Source organism: Pinus tabuliformis, chromosome X (assembly GCF_031772625.1).
Source record: "Pinus tabuliformis cultivar Carrire ecotype Pingquan chromosome X, CPIR1, whole genome shotgun sequence".
Lineage (NCBI taxonomy): Eukaryota > Viridiplantae > Streptophyta > Pinopsida > Pinales > Pinaceae > Pinus > Pinus tabuliformis.
Genome location: NC_142308.1, coordinates 448045997 through 448068733, shown reverse-complemented (window position 1 = coordinate 448068733; position 22737 = coordinate 448045997). Strand labels below are relative to the sequence as shown.

Here is a 22737-nt window from a genome sequence, read left to right as displayed (position 1 = left end):
TCATGATGAGATGACATCAAATCCAAAACCTCCTAGTCTACCATGACACATGATCATTCGAATGCAGGTGACCGGGAGAGGTAGCAAGGTTGTGATGTGGGATGATGGCTCTGGGAAAATGCTGATGAAAACTGCGCAAGAGTCACTGAGGGATGGAGACAGACAATCTAAGTCGATAGTGACTATCTGCAAGGTCTGGCTTGGTTGGGAGGAAAAATTGCACAAATTTTGGGAGGGACAGTCTGGGCTGCAAGAGGGCAAGGTAGGCATGCTCTGCACATTTTTCGGAATGAACACTCAGTAAGGGTTGGATAGCCAGATTTGCACAATTTTCCAAAGGAATGGGATGGGATGCATGAAGGATCAGTAGGCAAGGATTGCACAGATTTTCTGGGGAACTTCCCGGGAGATTGGCAGCCAGAACTACGCAATTCCCAAAGGGAACTTCTAGTTGGCTACTCGGGTCACTAGCAGCCAGACTTACGCAATTCCTAGAGGGAACTTCCAGTTGGCTGTTGAGGTCACTCGCAGCCAGACTTGCGCAATTCCCAGAGGGAACTGCCAGTTGGCTACTGGTAGTTGCTGGCTGGGAAAACTGCACTAAGGCCGGAAGGTCAGCCTGTTGATCACCTCTACGCAATTTCTTAGTTGATTTGAGTGATCGGTAGTGGGAGGCCTACTCATGAGCACTGTACAATTTTTGAGATGAACAATTGGTTGACTGTCCAAGTGACCAGCATGAGTGTTGCTTGAGTTGCTTGTGGGTAGCACTTCTTGAAGGAACTAGCTTGGTGCTTCTGCACTATTCTGGTTGACAGTTGATCAAGTCGAAAGCAGGGTGATGGTCCGGTTATCAGTGAAGAGTCTGGTCGTTAGAACTTCAGTAAAAATGACTAAGTGTGTGAATAGTAGAAATATGCATAGGTGATCATATGGACACACACTTGCATGACTTGACAACAAAATGACCAAACCATCCAAACACATGTTCAACATGACTGACCGACGATGCAAGCGACAAGCACGACACTTGTGATTGATCGTTCATGATCGAGAAAACACTTGCGTGACAATGAATGTGACTCCGTGTGTGAGTGCGACAGATGCTTCATGGTGAACACGATAGATGCTTCATGGTGAACACAACAAACACATACGAAGCAAAAACTTTGAGCATAACGAGAACACGGTCACAAGCATGACTTAGACATCAACATGCAAAGACTTGAGTGAAATAAACAAGCAAGGTGAATGTAAAGACCCACACGGGCTCACATAGTGAACCCAGGTGTGTGCAGTCATCAAGTGAAACTCTTCAAAAGAGGCTCTGAAATTGATGCAGGTCAAAATTTTGGAGGCTAGTTGTAGCCACTACAACACTTGGCAACACACTGGTAGAACTCCAGCTTCTCTGTTTTGGTTCGTTTCTAGCACAGGGCCTTGGTCTTTTGGGGAGTATTGAATTTTTATGCAGGTTACTTCAGTTTCCCCACTTACCCCATGGACATAAATGGTTCACCCTTTGCCAACTTAGTAAAACACAATCAAAATTTCAGCTTAGATATCAATGTTTCGAATCCGGGAAGGGTAGCTTAGTTCGTGAGTTGAATATTTTCAGAGTATAAATTTTCATCTTTGGTGTTTCTCCACTACCAACAGGCCTAGATAGTACTCGATGTAGTCACGCAGGAACACACACATTGCTCCACTTCCAGGGAGCCTGGTCAATACCCCGGTGGAGTTGCATGCTTCACCTCTTTGCACAGGAAGCCTTTCTCTTCTTTCGACTTTGTATTTTTAAAGAGAACTATTCATAGGCACTTATTTATTTTTGGGGTAGAAGAGGGATCCTGACTTATTGAGAGCAAAAGAGGTTGTTCCTTCAGAGAAGCATGTAAGACCTTTGACATAGGTTTTCTCATTTAGATATTTCCCCTTCTTCGTTTCTACTAATTGAAGTAGCTTCAACACACAAAGCAGAAGGGTGAGTATAGGCATGGGGTTTCCCAGTGTGAACACAGGTTCACGGTTGGACCAAAGATTCCCTTACAGACGGTTCGTATTTTTTGTCAGGACATCATCGGTCGAAGATTGTAACCAAGCACAAAGAAAATGGACACAAGACTGGACAAGTGTTGCAGTGTCACAAGCCTCTTCAAATTTCAGCCACATACTCTATTCAAAAGCCATAACGTAGAACTTGGTAGCACTTATTTCTAGAAACAAAAATAGTAATATATCAAACAAACAAAATTAACGTGAACAAAAATAGTAAGAAGAATAAAACAAAGCAAAAGAAAATATAATAAGAAAAACAAACCAATTGAAACAACAAACAGCAAGTAGACTATGTACATTGCACGGGCGCGGCTTGACCTACTGAAACTAATGTTTGAGGACTTGGCCATTGACAAGAAGATTATCAATCCTCCCATCAAGTGATTGTACATGATACATGTGTGAGCCAAGTTTCTCGTGGACCAGTGTCAGTCTACCAGGCTCCGATATCAGAGCCTGGTGGTATTTTAGAAGATCTTCAAGTGAAAACAACACTACTGTGTCAAGAACTATGTGCAACATGGGCTCGGATGATGGCACGGGGTAGTTGTTTTAATTTTGGGAAGGGTTTAAGTTTCTGAAATCAATGTGTAAGGGAATCTTCCCAGATTTCTTATGTGTAGGATTTAAATCAGAACACCAAGTATGATGACAAAATTTGCAAGAAATCCAATCACTTAAAATATTATTCAATCTATTCAGTGAAAGGAGTGAAAACAACATATATGTCTTACATGTTCTTTGTTGTAACGCCTTGTCTTCTCATTTTCCTGGAATCTCATGTTGGATTGTTTGCATGTAGTGGGTACTCAAGTCATCATCTACTCATGTAAGCCCATCTTGGTACTGTTCGATCAAGCGGTCAACGATTGGTTACTGCTGAAATGTGAAACTTGTATCGAGATTAGCCATTTTCATATCATGGTGGATTCCCAAGTTGCTCTGTTCATTCATAGTGTTGGTCCTTTCTGTGTTCAGCATGAGTGCTTCAGCATCATTGTTTGTGACTTCGAACTTCAAACAGCTTGAAATCATGCATTGTTCATTGTTTTGGATTACTAAGATGAACTCGGTCCTTGGGTCATCATTTGTTCCTGATTTATCAAGACTCATGGTCCACAACTTGTTTATGCATGGACCGTTTGGCGTCTTGGTACTGTTTCTACTACCATTGTTGCTACTACTGCTATTATCAAAAAAACAAACTATACAAGTTTCATTATCATCAATTGGGTGAGGAAGGAATACCAACTGCTTGTCTAATGATGTTGAAGTAGGCCATGTAGGATAACATTCAAATGTCTTTTTCCAAGAGGCAGTTTCCAAACATGAGTTCTGCAAAGGCCAATGGTTCATTCTCACCATCAAGGGGAGGGACAATGTGTTTCATGTACCTCTCGAATAACACCCAGATTTGGTTGCACCTACCCTTATACGAAAGCCACAAGTGAGACCAGTCTATAGCAAAGTATCTATCTATCTTGTTGGACCAGTCTCTACTGGGCAGCAGACCATATGCTTTAGGTATGTCCACGACAACTATGTTGATGCACTCGTGGACTCGACTGTCATGAGATAGTCAGATGATTATGTCTCGTAGTTCACGAATGGCTGGTACTGATGTTCTATCAAGTTGGATGATTCTCGTAGATGTTTCTCTCCATTGTGCATTGATCTTCTTAGCAATGGAGTGCGAAACGACATTAGCTTCCGTGCGAGAATCAACCAAATAGTTATGGACATTGTAGTTCAAAACTTTGAATGAAAGAAGGAATGGGGGGAAACCTAAGTTTCCTTCTTCCATCTAGAGTGTATTGAGCATAGTGGATAGTGATCTGAGAGGTGTGCATGCTCCCTTGTTGGTAGAGGCTACGTTGTTTGCTTTTGTTTGTCCTAATGCATGCAGTAGGATATCTCACTGGCTCTGGACTTTTGCTAACTCAAACAAACTGATGTTCGCTCGAGTTTTCTTCATTTCATCAACTATGTTGTAATCCATAGGTGGTAGACTCACCAAGGTGTCCTGGGTGGAACGGATTCTCATGTTGTCTAGCAGATTGTTCTGCAACTTGCTGCTCACGGATGTGTTCTTATATGTCGTTGTCTTCCCAGACTTGCTTTGTGTTTGTTGCTTTGAGGCAACTGGTGGATCGGACTTCTTCATCAGTCATCTCACTTTCTCTTACATCTCCTCAAGTGTCGAGGGAGCCCCTTTACTCCTAAGAATGTAAGTATCATTTTGCTTTGGTGGCTGCTTCTCAGTTTTCGTATTCGAGATTATTTGCGAGAACTGATATGCGTTCACCACATGCCTAGAACTTGGTCCTTCATCAGGTGCAACCTCTTTGTTGTCATCAGTGTCTTTTGGCTGCTCCTGTATGTCACCATCTGCATCGAGTGTAAGAGTGCAGACAGAGGTAACAACTCGCTTCCAATCTGAACAAGAGTTCTCAGAGTGAAATGTTTCATAGAAGGAACAGTACTTATGATCAGCGCATTGATCGAGTTGGATCATAGGCTTCTGCGCAAATTTGGAACCGAACTAGCTGTTGCTTAATGAGCTAGTTAAAGAACTGCTTACCTGTCTCCATTTGGGCGGATGACTGTTCACGAATGCATCCGTCTTCCGTTGCTTGAGTTCGGACATTTCGGTGGTCAAGTTCTTGACAAGGCAAGTGAGGGTCTCAATGTCAGTTGCTTCCTTGTCTCTGCCTTTGCTCACCGTTGCTTGGGGATTTCTACTCGCATCCTTGGATTCTTTCGTTGATTCGTCATCCTTGATGACTTCAATCATGCACAAGTCTTTCTCAATAGAAATAGCCTATTCATAGCTTTCTAACAGTGTTAGCTTCGTAGCTCACTTGAAGAACTATGCAACAGTGGTTGGTAGTGCAAACGTGTAATAGTAGACAGTGATGGATTCATGAGGTTTGTTGTCTGCTGCAAACTTGTTCAAAATACGCATAAACCTTTGATTGAAATCTTTCACTTTCTCTTTTCCCTCCATCCGAAGGCTTCCCAATTCTTTGAGTAGCATGGTTGGGGTCTTATCATCAACAAACTTTTCAAGGAAAATAAGTTTAAAGGAACCCTAATTCTGTATGGAGTTGGGTGGAAGGCTATGATACCAAGTAGCTGCTCATCCATCCAAGGTACATGGAAACAATCTGCATGCTACCTCATCATAACGTACCTCAAGAGTCTGCAATTGCAGGTAGAAGTTGTCTAAATGGTCTTTCGTCTTCACCACACTATCAGGGTTAAACTTGATGTTCATTCTCTTTGCTCGCTTCGGCATCTTGTGCAGAACATCCGAGAGAGCCAATGGTCCCTAAGTCATCCATTCAAGATTTGGGTCAACCATCTCTTCGTCCTCTTCGTCTTCTTCCTCTCCTTCGGAATCTGATGGTTCTAAATCTGAGTCTGTCGGTTTGTCTCCACCTCCACTTCCTTCGCTGCCTTCCCCTCTGCCTCCTATACCGGAGTTTGATCCCAAGACCACAAGAGTTCCTTGTTCATCTTCAAATAATATTGGAGGTTCCTATCTGTCTTCAATAGCTTCTTCCAAACCTTCAAGAGTAGCAAGGAATACTTCTTCAACTGATGATACAACAACTCTTGTGCGAGTGGATTTTGTTTTCTTCAATGCGTGTGGAAGATATTGTACACCTGGGTTCAGTCTGACTACTTTCGGAACTGGCGAGTGATGGGACGGACGGAGTGAAGGTGTTGATATGAAATCTCATGTTCAATTCTGGGAGGTGAGGAGTAACCAACTGCTGAGTCGTGAGAGAGGGAGTGTGAGTTACTGCCTTGACCAAATGGTTGATAAGTGAGTGTGATGGGAATTTCAGCCTTGTACAACTGGATACCCTCCTTCTCGCGTCAGAAATGTTGACAGTGTTGGACCCGCCAACATTCATGGGATCACCCCGGTATGAAGTCCCAACTAGACCTCACACCGTTTGGTGTGGGAGTCCCATCCAATATGATGGCCCGGTTGCCATTGTCTTAAGGATTTACCTCAACTCTTGCTTGTGAGCACAGGAGAGGGGTTCGCTTTGTCTTCAAGAAGTGAGGTTCGCGTGCCTGGTGAGTGTAAGTGTACTTGTGTCAACGGTTCTTTCACTATGAAGGGAAAAAGGTGAAGGTGAGTTCCAGGTTTAAAGGGATCAGTCCCAACTCGGCTAGGAACATACAACACAAAGGACATACACAGCTTCCGACGGAGCAGTCCACTCGGATGCGACAGTCACAATATACAAGGTAAGATAACACATACAGCACTCACAGATCAGTCTAAGATGAGTGCAATGGTTGTTACAGCAAGGTTTATGTGAAAGGTTTGTCTGATGTCCGGTAGAGCATTTGACACGGATGGGACAGCATTAACAACATATACAACACATTTCCATTAATAGATTATGCATTATAAAAAATGAATCAATTCAAATGTAGAACACATGGTTAAAGCAACATGCATTACAAGTGTTAAAGATTAGTCTTACAACAAATACAATACATGTGTGAAACGTGTTGGCCGGTTGATAGGCTTCTTAATTAATTGAATGTTCCGAGACACATTGTTACACCATACATCACTAACCCCGTCAGCGGGGAGTTGGAGCCACTACTTACTCCTCAAAGAAAATGTTACATACTCTCTTGGCTATGTGGGAGGAGCTGAGGTGAAAAGTCCTTTCATGTACAAATGAGGGGGGTATTTATAGCTAAGGGTGAAACTGACCCTTGTGGTTGTTCGACTACCCTCATGATCGTTCGACTTCCATGACTTTCTGACTTACATGACTCTATGTTCAAAAAGTGGGCCTCTTGGACTTCCACGTTACATCACATTGATTGACAACAAGCCCATAGTGGAGAGAGGGCAACATGACTCATGACTTGACATGACAATGTTGGTGCATTCGTACTGTTGTTGGAGTGCATGTCGAGCTACAGTACTGCTGAGTGATGGATTTCCTCATGGTGTATCATAGCTTCACCTCTGCATGGCGAAGTTTGCGGAGTCTTCGATGGTCCTTAGTTTGCTTGATGAATCTCTAGCATGTTGTTCCTTGCTTTCATGTTGGAAGGTTTGACATGCTCACTTGTTCATGAAGGTGCATGTTTGTCGCATTCGTCCACTTCGCATGCTTTATTCATTCATCCACTGGTGAACCTATCCATATGCATGTGCTCCCTTCATTCATCCCGTTCGTCATCTTGACATGTTTGTTGGTGTACCTGTACCTACAGTCACTCATGACGAGACGAAATCAAATCCAAAACCTCCTAGTCCACCATGACAAATGATCCTTCAAATGTAGGTCACCAGGAGAGGTAGCAGGGTCGTGATGCGGGATGATGGCTCTGCGAAACTGTTGATGAAAATTGTGCAAGAGTCACTGAGGGATGGAGACAGACAATCTGAGTTGACAGTGACTATCTGCAAGGTCTGGCTCGGTTGGGAGGAAAAATTGCGCAAATTTTGGGAGGGACAGTCTAGGCTGCAGGAGGGCAAGGTAGGCATGCTCTGTGCATTTTCTAGAACAAATAATCAGGAGGGGTTGGATAGCCAGATTTGCACAATTTTCCAGAGGAAAGGGTCAGGCTACATGAAGTGTCAGCAGCTAGGGATTACGCATATTTTTTGGGGAACTACCCAAGAGACTAGGAGCCAAAACTATGCAATTCCCAGAGGGAACTTCCAGTTGGTTGATGGGGTCACTAGCAGCCAAACTTGGACAATTCCCGGAGGGAACTACGAGTTGGCTACTGGGGTCACTGGCAGCCAGACTTGCGCAATTCCTAGAGGGAACTTCCAGTTGGCTTCTGGGAGCTGCTAGCTGAGAAAACTATACTAAGGCCGGAAGGCTAGCCTGCTGATCATCTCTGCACAATTTCTAAGCTAAGCTAACTGATGGGCAGTGGGAGGCCTGCTCATGAGCACTGCATAATTTTTAAGATGAACATTTGGGTGGCTATCCAGGTGGCTATCATGAGTGCTTCTTGAGTTTCTTGTGGGCATCGCTTCTGCATTGTTCTAGTTGACTGTCGATCAAGTCGAAATCAATGTGATGGTCTAGATGTAAGTGAAGAGTCTGGTCATCAGAACTTCAAAAAAAATGACTAAGTGTGTGAATAGTACAAATGTGCATAGGTTATCATACGAACACACACTCACATGACTTGATGACAAAATGACCGAACCATCCAGACACACATGTTCAACATGACTGACTGACAGTGTAAGCAACAAGCGCGACACTCGTGATTGATCGTTCATGATCGAGATACACTTGTGAAACAATGACTGTGACTACATGTGTGACTGTGACAGATTCTTCATGATGAACACAACAAACGCATAGGAAGAAAAGACTTTGAGCATAACCAGAACACAATCGCAAGCATGACTTAGACATCAACATGTAAAGACTTGAGTGCAATAAACAAGCAAGGTGAATGTAAAGACTCACACGGGCTCATGGAGTGAACCTGAGTGTGTGCAATCATCAAGTGAAACTCTTCAAGGGAGGCTCTGAAATTGATGCAGGCCAAAATTTTGGAGGGTGGTTGTAGCCACTACAATATGACCCTATAAGAAAGGTACCCCAAGGACATGTGAATGTATTTGTTTCCTTATCCTCAGGGCTGATATGGATCTGATTGTAACCACTAAATCCATCTAGGAAAGAGCATAACTTCTTCCCTGTGAGACCAACTAAAACTTGATCAATGAAAGGAAAATGGAAATGGTCTTTCTTGGTCTCTTTGTTTAGTTCTTTGTAATCTACACAGATCCTCCACTTTCCATTCTTCTTTGGGACCAAAACTACAGGGGAACCCACTCACTATCTAAGATGAGGTATATGAACCCTGCATCTAGAAAATTTTGCAAATCTTCCTTTACTATGTCCTTGAGGGTTGGGTTCATTCTCCTCTGAGGTTGGCATACAGGTTTTCATCCCTCCTTGATGTATATTTGATGAGTACAAATTGAAGGGTGCACCCCCTTCATTTATTTATATTTCCAAGCAAAAGAATACTAGTTCTCTCTTAGCATCTTGCACAACTTCTCTTATTTGTTGGATCAGAGAGAGGGGTTATCTTTAATGTTATAGATGGACCAAATTCTACAACTTTGACATGGGAAGTACTTGGGTCAACTAACTATAATTCAGTCCAAGGATTACTCTCATATTCATTTACAAGATCAACAAGAGGCATGGTATTGGGGGGTTGGTTCTAGAGGATCTTGTCAATGAGGTCATATTCATCAGGTTGGCCCCCTCCTATAATAGCATCTAGGGTACAGATTGGATGGGATGTTATATGATACACTTCGTCTTCATCCTCCTCTTCTAACTATAGGGGTAATTCATGCTCAATGGATGGATGAGTAAGAGGTTACAATACCAACTGTTTGGACAAATTCCCATTCTTAATGGTCATGTTCCTGGCCCTACAACTAATGTAAGCATCAGCAGTGGCTAACCATGGCCTTCCCAAGATGAGAGGATAACCATTGAATTTGGTTTTGGGTTGGAGAACTAAGAAGTCAGTAGGATACTCCTAGGAGTCAATAGAGACCATTACATCCTCAACAACTCCCTCAAGAACCATTGTGGATCTATCTGCAAGTTGCAGCATTGTAGTGGTATTTCTCAAGGATCCTTGGAGGTTTAGTTTTAGCATGGTTTCTTTAGTCATCACATTGATGGCAGCCCCAAGATCAATTAGGGTATGAGGGACAATGATGCCATCAATGTGCACATCTACTACTGGACTTCTAGGGTCTAGATATTTTGGAAAAATCACTCTCCCCAACATCAAATCAAATAATTGACCAATAACATTGATGGTGGGGGTGTCTCTTTTTCTCCTCCCAGGGTGTTTGAAACATTTCTCTTTGATAAGCTTATTGTAGATGGGAACATCCTTAATAGCTTGGAGGAGGGGTATTTTAACACACATATTCTTCAATTCTCCTAGAAGTTCAGTCTCTTCTAGGGTGTGTTGGTTAGGATGGATCAATCTATCGGGAAAAGGAGGTGGATTTAATTAAGGGCTACTCTCTTCCTTTTCCTCTTCAAGCTCTTCAGGAGGAGATGGAGGTTTTTTATGTGGAAGCACTCTTCCATACTTGAGGTTAATTTCTTGAATATCCACAACATAGGTAGGGTAAGATGTCTCTCCATTGTAGACCTGTTGTGCTTGCTTGTTATTTAGGTTTGGATTGGGTTGAGCAGGCATCTGAGGTTGCTTGGGTGGAGCAGGATGAGTGAGTTGTGGTTGAGATGGAGGTGGAGGCAGTAAAGTAGAAGGTTGTTTGAGTTGAGGCATCCACCCTTGTGATGGGTTATTGCATTGAGGATGTTGATAAGCATATGGTTGAAATGGTTGATTGACAGGTTGGGGAGGATATTGAGGAGAATAGGGCCAAGAAGGAGGTGTGGACCATGATGGATGAGTGGAAGAGTACCAGGGTGGAAAGGGTGCATTCTAGTTGGGATGGTAATAAGATTAAGATGCACCTTGCATGCCCTATTGGTATGGTTGAGGTCCTTGAGGCCTCCTTTGATTTATAAAATAGAGTTTCTCAACCCCACCTTCTTCCCCTTGGTATACAAATTTTAATCTAGGCAAAGAAGGAAATTTATCTGTGGCATGGTTTTCCTCACAGACTGAGTAGACCTATATGAAATTTAATGGGCATTCATTTCTGGGGTGCCTTCTAGTGAATTTAGGGAAGAAAATAGCTAAGGCCCTCTCTGCTTCCTCTTGTCTCCTCTTGATATGCATGGTATCCATTTTCAAAGAAAAGGTATGCAACATTTCACTTTTAAAGTCCTCCAACATGTTTCCAATTTCATTCTTGATGGATGTTGTGGAAGGAGAGGAACTGATTAATGCTTGACTAGCCCTACCCTTCTTGCTAGCTATCCTAGAGTGGTTTTTGAACATCATTTTGATGTCGTCATAGGATAACTAATAGATGTCTCACCCAGACAGCATGTTGATGGTTTCCAACATGTCCTCCCTGATCCCTCAACAAGAACTAACTTGATTGATTCAGGATCAAGGGTGCATTTGGCCCTCCTATAACTAAGTTGATATCTCTCCTTATAGTCCTCTAGGGATTCATCAGGTCCAAGAGCCATTTTATAGATTTCTTCATTGTTTTCTTTGGACCTACAATAGTCCATGTATTTTTTGTTAAAGGCTTGTTGCATTTGAGCTTGAGTAGCGATGTTATCCCCGGGCAGACCCATAAACTAGCACAAGGTTGCATTCTTAAGGGTAGATGGAAATAAATTCATCTTCTGGTCATCATAGGCATAGTCATAGGTCCTACAGAAAAAATCAAATTCAAACATAAAATTATCAGGAAACTCAGAGGTTAAGCCATGGAAGTGAGGAAGGGCAGCAGGGCTTATATTCTTCATTCTAGCCTCTCCATTAGTCTCTCTAATAGGGAAAACCTCATCATTCCTATTTTTAGCCATGGTTTGGGTAGGTGAAATCGATTCTTCTGTTTCCCCAATAGGTTCTTCAAAGATATTAGTTTGTTCATCTAAAGGGTCTCCTAACTCCCCTGTAGTTAGAGAGGGAAGTTGATAGTCACCGAAGAAGAGTGAAGGTTGACTGTTTGAGGGTGTGGGGGTGTTTGGTAAGAATTTTCCTTGAGTATCTCTATTCCTACGAGGCATGAAAGAAATTTTTTCTTCTTTTATGTGATTTTTTCAAAATTGAATGCAAAATAGAAAGTAATGCTTAAGTAGAAATAACATCTACCTAGACACCTCCCTGGCAACGGCACCAAAAAGTGGTGAGCCCTAGTTTTTTGCCAAGAGTGTTGTAACTCCCAAGGGATCCTCAACTCTATTTATCAACCAGGGGTTCGTACAAACTTTGAGTTGATAGTGCTATATACACAGTAGATAGAATTCTACTCATGCCACCCTTAACTAGAACATTTGATCAATAGTGATCCAAGACCATTGTTCTACTGATCTAGGGAAAAATTAACTACTGAAAGTAAAATTTTTAAGCTATATCTAATGCTAGAGGTAAATACTTTTCAAACCCTAACTTGTATATTCTATCAACTTGTAAATGCTACTGAATCAATTCATGAAAGAACACAAAATCTATACTACCTGCAGAAAGGAAACTACACTATTTTGCAATCAACCATCTAGCTATCAAATTCACTTGTAAATAGGAAATTATCCTACCAAATCATAACTCAATATTTCATGCATCATCTATCTAATTCACACTTGCATATAAATCAATGTTCTACTTGTGCTAAATCTATGAAAAAAAATCTAATGTTATTTTATCTTGCAGTGAAGGAAAAAGGACGGTTGGAATGGCTTAGGTGATGCCTTTGCTCATGGAGTCCTCCTAAACTAAGTCAAACTTGCATCACAGGTCAAAATAGGGGTAAAACAGGCTGCTACAGGCATGCTACAAAAAGCTGCTACAGGAACCCTGTATTGCTACAGGAAGGTTGTCGAGAGGGTTTGGAAGGTATGAATGATGATATTAAGGGATGGAAAGGTGGATTGAGGTTGTGGTAGATGGATGAAATGTGGCCAACACCCTTACCCAAGATCAACACCTCAAGAAGGCCTGTTTTGGACTAAGAGGGACGCTCACAGTGACCTAAGAGAAGGAGCTCAAGAACAACATTTGGGATTCATCAAAGAGGGTGAAGAAGTCTTGGATGGAGATGGTGAAAGGCCCCTTGCCTATAGATCCAAAAGTCCTGCAACATCACATGCACATTCTCTCTTATCATTTACAAAATAACATAACTAATGGTGGAAAATATGAATTGAATTTAAACATTATCTCATTATGCCAAAAACTTTGATCTAGGCAAAGAATCAACATCTAAGCTATAGAAAACATATGCAAAAAAAGATAACTAATGTGGACCTTCTTCCAATAAATCATAAACATAACATTTTTGGGATGTGATTGTAGATTCCTCTATTCATTCTCCCATGAGAGAGATGAGATAGAGGTAGTAGTCACATGCATTTTTAGGAATTATATTCTAATAAAATGCAGAAAACTAACAAACATTCTAAGCTAAAAATAAATATCAATACATAAGAAGGACCTAAGATCCTCATCACCCTAAAACTAACTCAGTGATGGATCAATAAGAAAATTCTCATTATCATTGTATCAATGTCAAATACACCACATAACAAGTCAAAAATAATAGTATCAAGTGATTGAGCTCAATAACCTCTTAGCTGAAAACAAAGTTCGAATCCTAATGAACTCTTTGCCATGTTTATTTATACAAGAGGGTAGCTACAAACAGCTCCCTAGAAAATAGGGATGTTTTTCTCCCAAAACTCGACAAAGGTGGATCTAGATCTCCTTGAATTTGTCAATGACCTCATCCTTCTTGGCTGCCAATGACCTCGAGTTGATGAGAAAAAAAGAGGTGATTTTCATTGATTGAGGAAGTTAAGGAGGTGGAAAACCTTCTAGAATATCTCCCTACTGTCTACTCCGAGCTCCTACATTGAATTTATCTCAAAATTACTCCATTTCATGCATTTAAACCATATTAGATCACATGACATAACAAAACATCTTTTACCCCTCTCACTAAGCATAATATAACAAAAATTGTAAATAAATGTGAGAAATAGATAGTTCTAAAGTTGGAGGATGGAATTATGTCCCTTATGATATACCTATTAATGAGCCTCATCACCTACACCAACACCAACCGGTGCTAGAACAAGGGATAAGAAAAAAGGTAAAAATGTGGAAGCTTCAAACACTCCCTCCCCTAGGGTCCCTCAACCATGTGTGTTATGTGAAATAGTCGAGCACCCTACCAATAGGTGCCCTGAGCTAAATGAGATCAAAGCTCTTTTTCATGCCCCAAAAGCACCTGTGAACCCTCCTCCCACTTCCAGATAAAATATCACTTCCACGCTTCATAAGGCATTGCGCACCAACCACGCACGCACCATATGTGCATAGTACGAAATTACACTCATCATTGCCCTAAAAGCCCTCGATACTGGGATGCATTAGGTGCACTCACCCAAGTCAATACCCCACTACTCCCAATAGAGGATGGATCCAAAAACATCTTTTATGTCATAAGGGAAGAAGCTTCTTGCTCTTATCCCTCATCTGGTCCATCAACTTCCCGCCATGATCGGAGTCAACCAAAACCAGCAACACCCATACCAATGCCCAATTGCTCTTTATGTGATGTACCAAATCATTTGATCAGCCAATGCCCCAAATTAAGAGCCTTTAACTAATTATATCTAGTAACCTGTGTCGCTCAATGCACCAAACCGAAGCACAGACGTCACACTTACCAGATTTGTGCATCATCATGTGTGACACTATCCCCACCTTTCTCGATTACGTTCTTTGTTAGGATTCATGTGGCGATTTATCGCTGAGAATTCTAATTTAGTCAGATCAGATATCGAACCATCAGAACATACCCCACTATCTGGGAATGAAGCATCTAGGTCCACTTTATTTGTGTTTGATGAGAAACAATCACTAGCAGTGCAGCAAGGCCCCCATCATTACGTCTCCCCTCACCATCATCAATATAGATTTGGGAAAAAATGATCTAAGTTCATTTGGAAAAAAATATCACCCCTCGCATGTTCCCTATGTGATAAACCCAACAATTTAGTAAATCAATGCCACGAATTGAGTAATTTTAATGACATCTTTCACTTAGTGGTCCAAATTCCACAAATCCACCTCTCAAATGAAGAGAAAATCACATGTTATTATTATCGCATATGCTCCCAATCACATCATACGAGGAATTGTCAATACCTTCCATGTTTTCATGTAGTGAGAGAAGCACTGAGGAAAACCCACACTAAGAAGTCACGTCACGCCAATATTAAGATCCAAATATGGTTACCACCCCAGGATGTCCCATCTCATGATGTCAACCAGGCGTCAACGTCTCATACTATGAGAAGTACTACCACCCACACTATCTATTCAGTTAGTTCTAGTATGGTGTGCAGTATCTGTACCAATACCTCTCATAGCACCGAGACATGTCATATGTTACAAACATTTCAGTGGCTTAGGATTCAGCATCAAACTACTATTGAGAAAACTACTTTTACCCCTTGTACACCAACAAGAGTGAGAGAACTTCCTCCCATGTAGAATCAAACCACCATAACTGAAACTCTACGACCACCAAATGTTGATGACTCACAATACCATATACGATTCATTTCTTCATCCATAGGAACCAAGATTCGTATTGTCTACTCATCATTTTTCTATGTCGAAACCGAAAAATCCACCTCACCAGTGGTAACAGCATTGACAGTGCAGAACCATCCCATATGCACTTTATCAACCTTGCTTGGTTCTACGGCATCAACCAACGAATCACATTCTTGCTTGTCGACCAGCACAACTAGGTTTGAATCCCAACCTCAAGACCTAGCGCAATCCAAGTCAACACTAGATAATATTTTTCACCCATATGAATTAATTCTAGAATCCATGACAAAACTCAAATTTCCTTGGGATGCCACACACCATCATTCATTTTTCTACCTGAAAAAACGTTTTTACCCACCAGCATACTAACCCATGATATATGCGTCGTCGAATCAAAATATTTCCTCCCACCAACAAAGGTCGATTGGTTCAAAAATCCCATCCCAACACTTGATGCATTTGAGGAAGTGAAAATGTCAAATATTTCACCTACCATCAAGGTGAATATTTCAAACAAACCTGGAAAAGTCGAAGAGATCTCCTTGGGGCATTATTCTCTCTAGAAGAAATAACCGCATACACATCCTTGTTCCAAGAATACAAGGATATTTTTGTGTGGGATTACTCTAAGATGCCAGGCATCATTCCCACCATTGTGGAACATCATATCGACACATGGTCTGAAGCCCATCCTATCAGGAAGAAACAAAAATAGGTACATCCTTCTAAGGAGAAATCGATAAACTCCGTAAAGTTGGGTTCATCTATACTATCGCTTACACGACTTGGGTTTCTAACCCTGTACCTGTCATGAAAAAACAGGGCACCATCCCCGTTTGTACTAATTTCATGGATATGAACAAAGCTTGTCCTAAAGACAATTACCCTATGCCATTCATTGACTAAGTGATTGACGCTTGCGCCAATCATGAGGCCCTATCCTTCATGGACGGGTTCTCTGGGTATAACTAAATCCAAATTCGCCATACAGATTAGTACAAAATGTAAGTTACAACCCCTTGGGATACATTTGCATACCAAGTGATGCCTTTTGGTCTTATAAATTTTGGTGCCACCTTCCAGCGGACCATGAACTACATCTTCCATGATTTAGCTCATCTTATGCTCACATATCTGGATGACCTCATAGTATGATCCAAGAAACGTTCTAATTATCTAGAGGATCTCCACGTGGCATTTCAGAGATGTCAACAATATAACCTATGCTTGAACCCTCTCAAGTGTGTATTATGTGTCAATGTCGGAAGACTATTGGGTTTCATAGTTTCCTAGCAAGGTATCAGAGTCAACCCTCTCAAAGTCCAAGCCATTAAGGAGGTACCACCTCCAAAAACATTAAAATAGTTACAAATATTATAGGGTAAGGCCAATTTATTACGACACTTTGTCCCTGATTATGCTACTTGCGCGCAAGGTTTCCTGCGCCTCCTTCATCAGATATTCCCTTCCATTGGGATGATCAAGCTCAAAAATCATTTGAATCTTTAAAAGATGCATTATCTCAAGCTCCTTTGATTAGCCCACCTGACCACAAAAAATACTATACCCTATAACTATTAGCATCAGAGATAGTAATTTTTGGGGTGTTATTCCAAGACGAACCAGATAACCAGGAGCATATAATTTATTACATCAGAAAGAACTTATCCGAGCCTGCATTGAAGTATGAATCAAAAGAAAAAATTTCCTTAACTCTCGTACATTTTGTACATAAGCTTCAGCATTATATCATCCTTCGGACCACTACCGTAATAACAACTATTAACCCCATGAGGTATCTTCTCACTCGCTATATGATGAACCACAAATATGCTCGATGGATTGTTATTCTAAAATAATTTGATCTACAATTTAATTCTCCGTAGAGAAAAAAGGTGCTCATCCTCACTGATTTCATCACAAATCTCCCAATAGAGACCTGATGCTCTCCCGTTAATGAGGCTCTTTCTGATGAACATCTATTTTTAGTATCAATGAACGACCCCTGGTATGGTGACATCCTCCTCTTTTTATAAACTCGAAATTTCAAACCTCGAATTACTTGCAACGATCAGAGGCACATAGGCCTCCAAGCCCCCCGTTACCTCCTTCTGGTGGATGTCCTCTATCGATGAGGCATTGATACCATCCTACATCTATTCCTCAACAATCAACAAACTGAGAAAGCCTTAAATGATTGCCATAAAGGGGATTGTTTTGGCCACCTCTCGAGGATGGCCACCGCCCAAAAAATCCTTCGTGTTGGTTATTTCTGGCCCACCTTCTTCCATGGTTACAAACAGCCAGTCAAAATATGTGAGCAGTGCCAACAATATTCTCATAAGGTGTGAGCACCACTCGCTCCCATACATCCATTCATCGCGGTTGTCCCCTTCTCCAAGTGGGGCATCAACTTCATGACCTGTAACCCCCCATCATCTGAAAACCACAAGTACATTTTGGTTTCCATGGACTACTTCAACAAATGGGAAGAAGCAATGCCCACATATAATAACACTACAGAAACCGCGCCACAGTTTTTTTCAACCATGTCATAAAACAGATCGGTGTTCCCAAGGATTTGGTTCCAGACCATGGTAAACATTTTGAGAACGAAATATTTCAAGATCTATCCCAACACATTGGTTTATCTCACAAGTTTTCTTCACCATACTGCCCTCAGTCTAACAGTTAAGTAGAAGTTATCAACAAGGTTCTCAAAACCATGTTGCAACGCATGGTGAACACTCACAAAACCAATTGGCACCATATGGTGTTCTCAGCCCTGTGGGCATACCGCACAATAGTCAAGGCATCTATAGGGTTCACACCCTTCCAACTAGTATATGGGGTCGAAGTTGTACTTCCCATTGAGTGTGAGATCCCTACCTTACACTCTTCCATTGAGCTTCTTAGTGACACCAAACCCTTGGAACAAAGGTTGGTACAACTGGAGCTTGTCGATGAAAGTCAACGAGAATCCCTATAGAATAATGAAGCACATAAGAAGAGGGCTAAAGCCTCACTTGAACCCAACATCATTCCTTGGTGATCCAGGTGGCTCCAGACACGCTTAGATTTAGAAGTGGCTTCAAAATAACTTAAAAATCAAAGTCCTATTATTGAAGAGAAACCAAGACCAGATCGTAGTGCTCATCGCCTTGATTCCAATGATGTGAATCGCACTCAAATCCGAGTTCGTATGGTCAAGTTATAGCTAGTCAAAGTTTTCATCAAATGTGGACAAGTGGAAGGCTTAAGGAGGCAACAAATTGGTAGAGACCTAGTGCACGAAATCTAGCCGCCGAAACAGGCGAATTTGTCAAACCGAAAATTTTTCCAATGACCCTTATTTTTGACAAAATTAAAAATGGCCAATTGATTATAAAAAAAACCAAAAAAATAAATAAAAAAAGGGGTGGGTCGTTCCCATCGAGCCCGCCCACCCCACTAGTCACATTGTATTGTAATGAAGTGTCAAATCAGGGTGGCGAGCCACCACCCCTGCCACACCCCATGTCATTCAACATATATATGTAACGTATAATTGGTGGGCAAGCCGCTAAAGGCAGACCCGCCATACCGACCATACCACATATTACAAATGTCGAAACCTACGAGGTTTGAACCCACCCATCCCGGTGGGGCCGGCCCTCCACCTAGACGGTTCCACAACCATTAACATATAACAAAAAATGCACACCATTCTAATCTGCCAACCATGTCATAACAAAAACATAACATCCACACCGTATAATAGTCAATGTCACCAACAGTTTGGTAAACACACCATTTAAAGGTTGTAACTTTCGCACAATTAATGTAATCGTCAATGGTCAACTGAAACCACAAAGTTTAAAATAAAATGTGCCATACCATATGAGGGGAGGTCGGGGGGGGAGGTTCGAACCTCGACCTGCCCGCTCCAAAATCGGTGCTTTACCAATAGGCCAAATGGCCTAAATTGTTTAGTTCGCCTGACATATTATACAATAACTCATTCATTTTCCTAGCAGAGGCCAACAGTGGAAGACTAGAGCAAAACCATGAGTGACCAGAGGTGTGGAAACATGAGAAGACAATATGCCAAGATGCCAAAAAGATTCTTTTAGAGGGCTAGAGATGCCAGTGTCAGAATGTGACAATCTTATAGTCATTTTTTCATGTTTTCTCGCCAGGAGTCCAACCATGCAATCAAAATATTCATCTTAGTAGCAGAAATCCAGGCATCCAGCAACAAAAAATATTTGGACAATCTTGTGGAATCTAAAAGATTCCCTTGGAGGCTGATTTTTGACAGAGACAGAATGATACTGACTTTATAGTCAATTTTCATAGAATTTCATAGGGAGCGCAATGGTGTGCTCATAATCTTCATCCAAGCAGAGGATTCTTTGGCCATCTTTAGGAAGTAATCTTTAGGGGAATCTTCAAGATGCCCGCAGGTCTAGAATTTTACGGTGCCAGAAAAGGGAAAAGTTTATAGTCGTTTGACACAATTTCGCACCACGAATTCAGCGGTGGTATCCATTTTAGCAGTTGATCTTTGCAATTTTTTTCCATCCCTGAAAATGGAGGTATATGATGCAGTTATGTCATGCTTTTCTTTTGATTTTCTAAGATGATGTTCTTTTTATTGAGATCCTTTATGACCATTATGTTGAGGGATACTTGTATCCCATATCTTGTGAGATTTTATTAGCTTGTCATGCTGAAGGAATGCCCATTTGAGTGAGATTTCCTATAAGGATAATGTCTCATGGAGAGACATGCCACTCTTGTTGAGGGATTTTTCCCATAAGAGTGAGACATTCCTGAGAACATCTCATGGAGAGACATGCCACTATGGTTGAGGGTATTTATCCTTGTAATGACAAATAATATACCATGTAAATCATCATCACTTGCAGTATTTAATGAAGATACCTCCCCACTCTTGACACCAGGGTTTGGAGATGTAACCCACATTGGGTGATCTCTGTTATCAATGTGTTTGTATTATTGATTTAATGGTCATAGTTGTGTTTCATCTTCTTTACAACATGCACATGTGTATTTTCATGCTCTTTTAAATGCAATTCTGCTAACATCATAGAAGTAAAATATCTTGGTTAATTCTGGTAATTGAAGGGATCTAGATCACTCGAAAATTTACCGAGGGGGAGTTATTCCTTGGACTCATGAATTTTGAAACCCTATGGAAGGGCCCATACATTATCAAACATTGCCTCCTCAAGGGGGCATACATCTTGTCAGAGCCCGATGGGACTTGCCTAAAAAATCCTATCAATGGTCTCTACCTCAAAAAATTTCACCCATAAAATGCTAGAATGTACATGTATGCACCATGACTTATTTTTATGATGATCACCTCATCATGGATTCACTCTAAAAATCACTCTCTCATCATGTGTCACAAATGGATCATCTGCCAGCCTATCATCATGGATTTTCTAACGGCGCATCTCGATGGTCGCAAAACATTGCTACCACAGCCTCAGCCATATACTCTCCTAACTGGACACCTTGTCTCTCTAAGGGATTTTGTATCAGATCAGCCACTAACAATCAAGCCAAATACGACATCATCATAGGTCTCTTGGCCAATTCCTACCACTTAGGTATCTATCACCTACATGTATTCCTTGATTACCAACTGGTTGTATCACAATTGAATAAGACCTTTTAGGTTCATGATTCACACCTTTTTTGAAAGTATCTGCATGCAAAAAGGTTAGATCGACATTTTGATCATATCACATTTACACATATACCAAGGGATCAAAATCATATAGCTCATTGCATAGCTAATCAAATCCTAGACTGGCATGCATCACATATATATAACCATCAAGATACATAAGCCATAAGCATAATATCCATCTCAAACAAATGTAGAAATACAACAAAATTATAGATGCATAAGACACATCATAAGGGCCACCAAAAAATTTCATCTCGTATATACATGTAAAAAAGTACATGAGTACAAAAATAAATGTACAATCCTCTGTCTCACGACCAGAATAAATAAGTTAACAAAAAAACAGGGGAGAATCCTCATAATGGGTGCTTGCCCTAGTGCATGCATAATATCATCATCTAGAGCTGAGGCCCTCCCTCCTTCTCCCAGGACCAATCTTTGTGCCACGAACCAAGATAGTACCAGTCGTAGCCACCACCATAATTATACAATGCAAATCTAGCCAATGTGTTCACTCAAGTGACATCGTCGTCTCCACGATGACCTCCTCTAGCCCTGCCCAACCCTCGATGGGGAAACCTTTAGTAAGGGCCTCCGCTCTATCCCAGGTATCTCGATAAGTCTGCAGCTCAACCTCTGTAGTTCTCGACCATGCCTCTGCTGCCTCGGCACGCTCACGCCACCGGTGCACTGCTACCCTCACCAGAGGTTCCACCAATATCTAACCAGTGTCATTGTGTTGGTTTCTCAAGCCAGCCAGGTGGCCTCACATCTCTCGTTATTTAGGGCATGGGTGTTGCCCCTGCAACACCCATGTGTCTCGGATCATGGTCTACTAAATAGGCCAATGGTCACCCCCAAGGCCCCTTATCTGTAAATAAACAAACATGGTATCAGTATCATCATATAAAAACATACCTATACATGTAAAAAATATAAAAATGCAGAAAACAAAACTCTCATACCTGCTAGTCCCCATGCATCGCTTGGAGGAATCCCCATGCCTGGATCTCCCCAAAAGTCCATGCCATGGTATGGGAACTCCAAAATCAGTTGAGTGTTAGAGTTAAACCAACCCACCACAATGGCATTCCAATAATGCCCCGCAGCACCATCACCAGCTCGTGGCATCACAAGTTCTCACCGTCGCATATGAGGGTCCCTGGCAGGCCCTGTCGGCACTACTAGAATAGGTCGGAGCATCACGACCCTCTCATACATAATGCTACATAGAATACTCACGTAGCAAAATATCTAGACCTCGCCATGCTGCACCTGTATCAACTAGGACATCATTCCCCTATACAAGAACCGAGCCCAATCAAACAAGTGGTACACCTGCAACTATTGTATGAACGATATCTGAGGCCCAATACTCTGTGGGGGTATGTTGACCACGCCAACCTGGCGATCATCACTAGAGAAGCACGCTCAGCGAGATCCACAATGGAAGAAACCCTAATACAACCCTCCTCATAAGGGTTGGGCCCGCAGTGAGCCTCATCCTCTACCCATCGATGGATATCCACACACCTAGATGGCATTGGATATGGCAAAGCCTTCCCACAAGGCAGCAAACCTATCACAAAGTATACGCCTATCTGGGTTGATATTGATAGATCAGTCCTATGGATCACCATCACCGATCGGTCCACATCCCAAGAGCGGATGAAAAAACACAAGAATCTATCCTGCAATCTCAG

General features: G+C 41.6%; 1 pseudogene; it reads right to left on the bottom strand.

The window, feature by feature from the left end:
• LOC149140506 (protein DETOXIFICATION 16 pseudogene) overlaps positions 1 to 22165 on the bottom strand; it is a 151958-nt pseudogene extending 129793 nt beyond the window's left edge.
• Between the last annotated feature and the right edge of the window lie 572 nt (positions 22166 to 22737).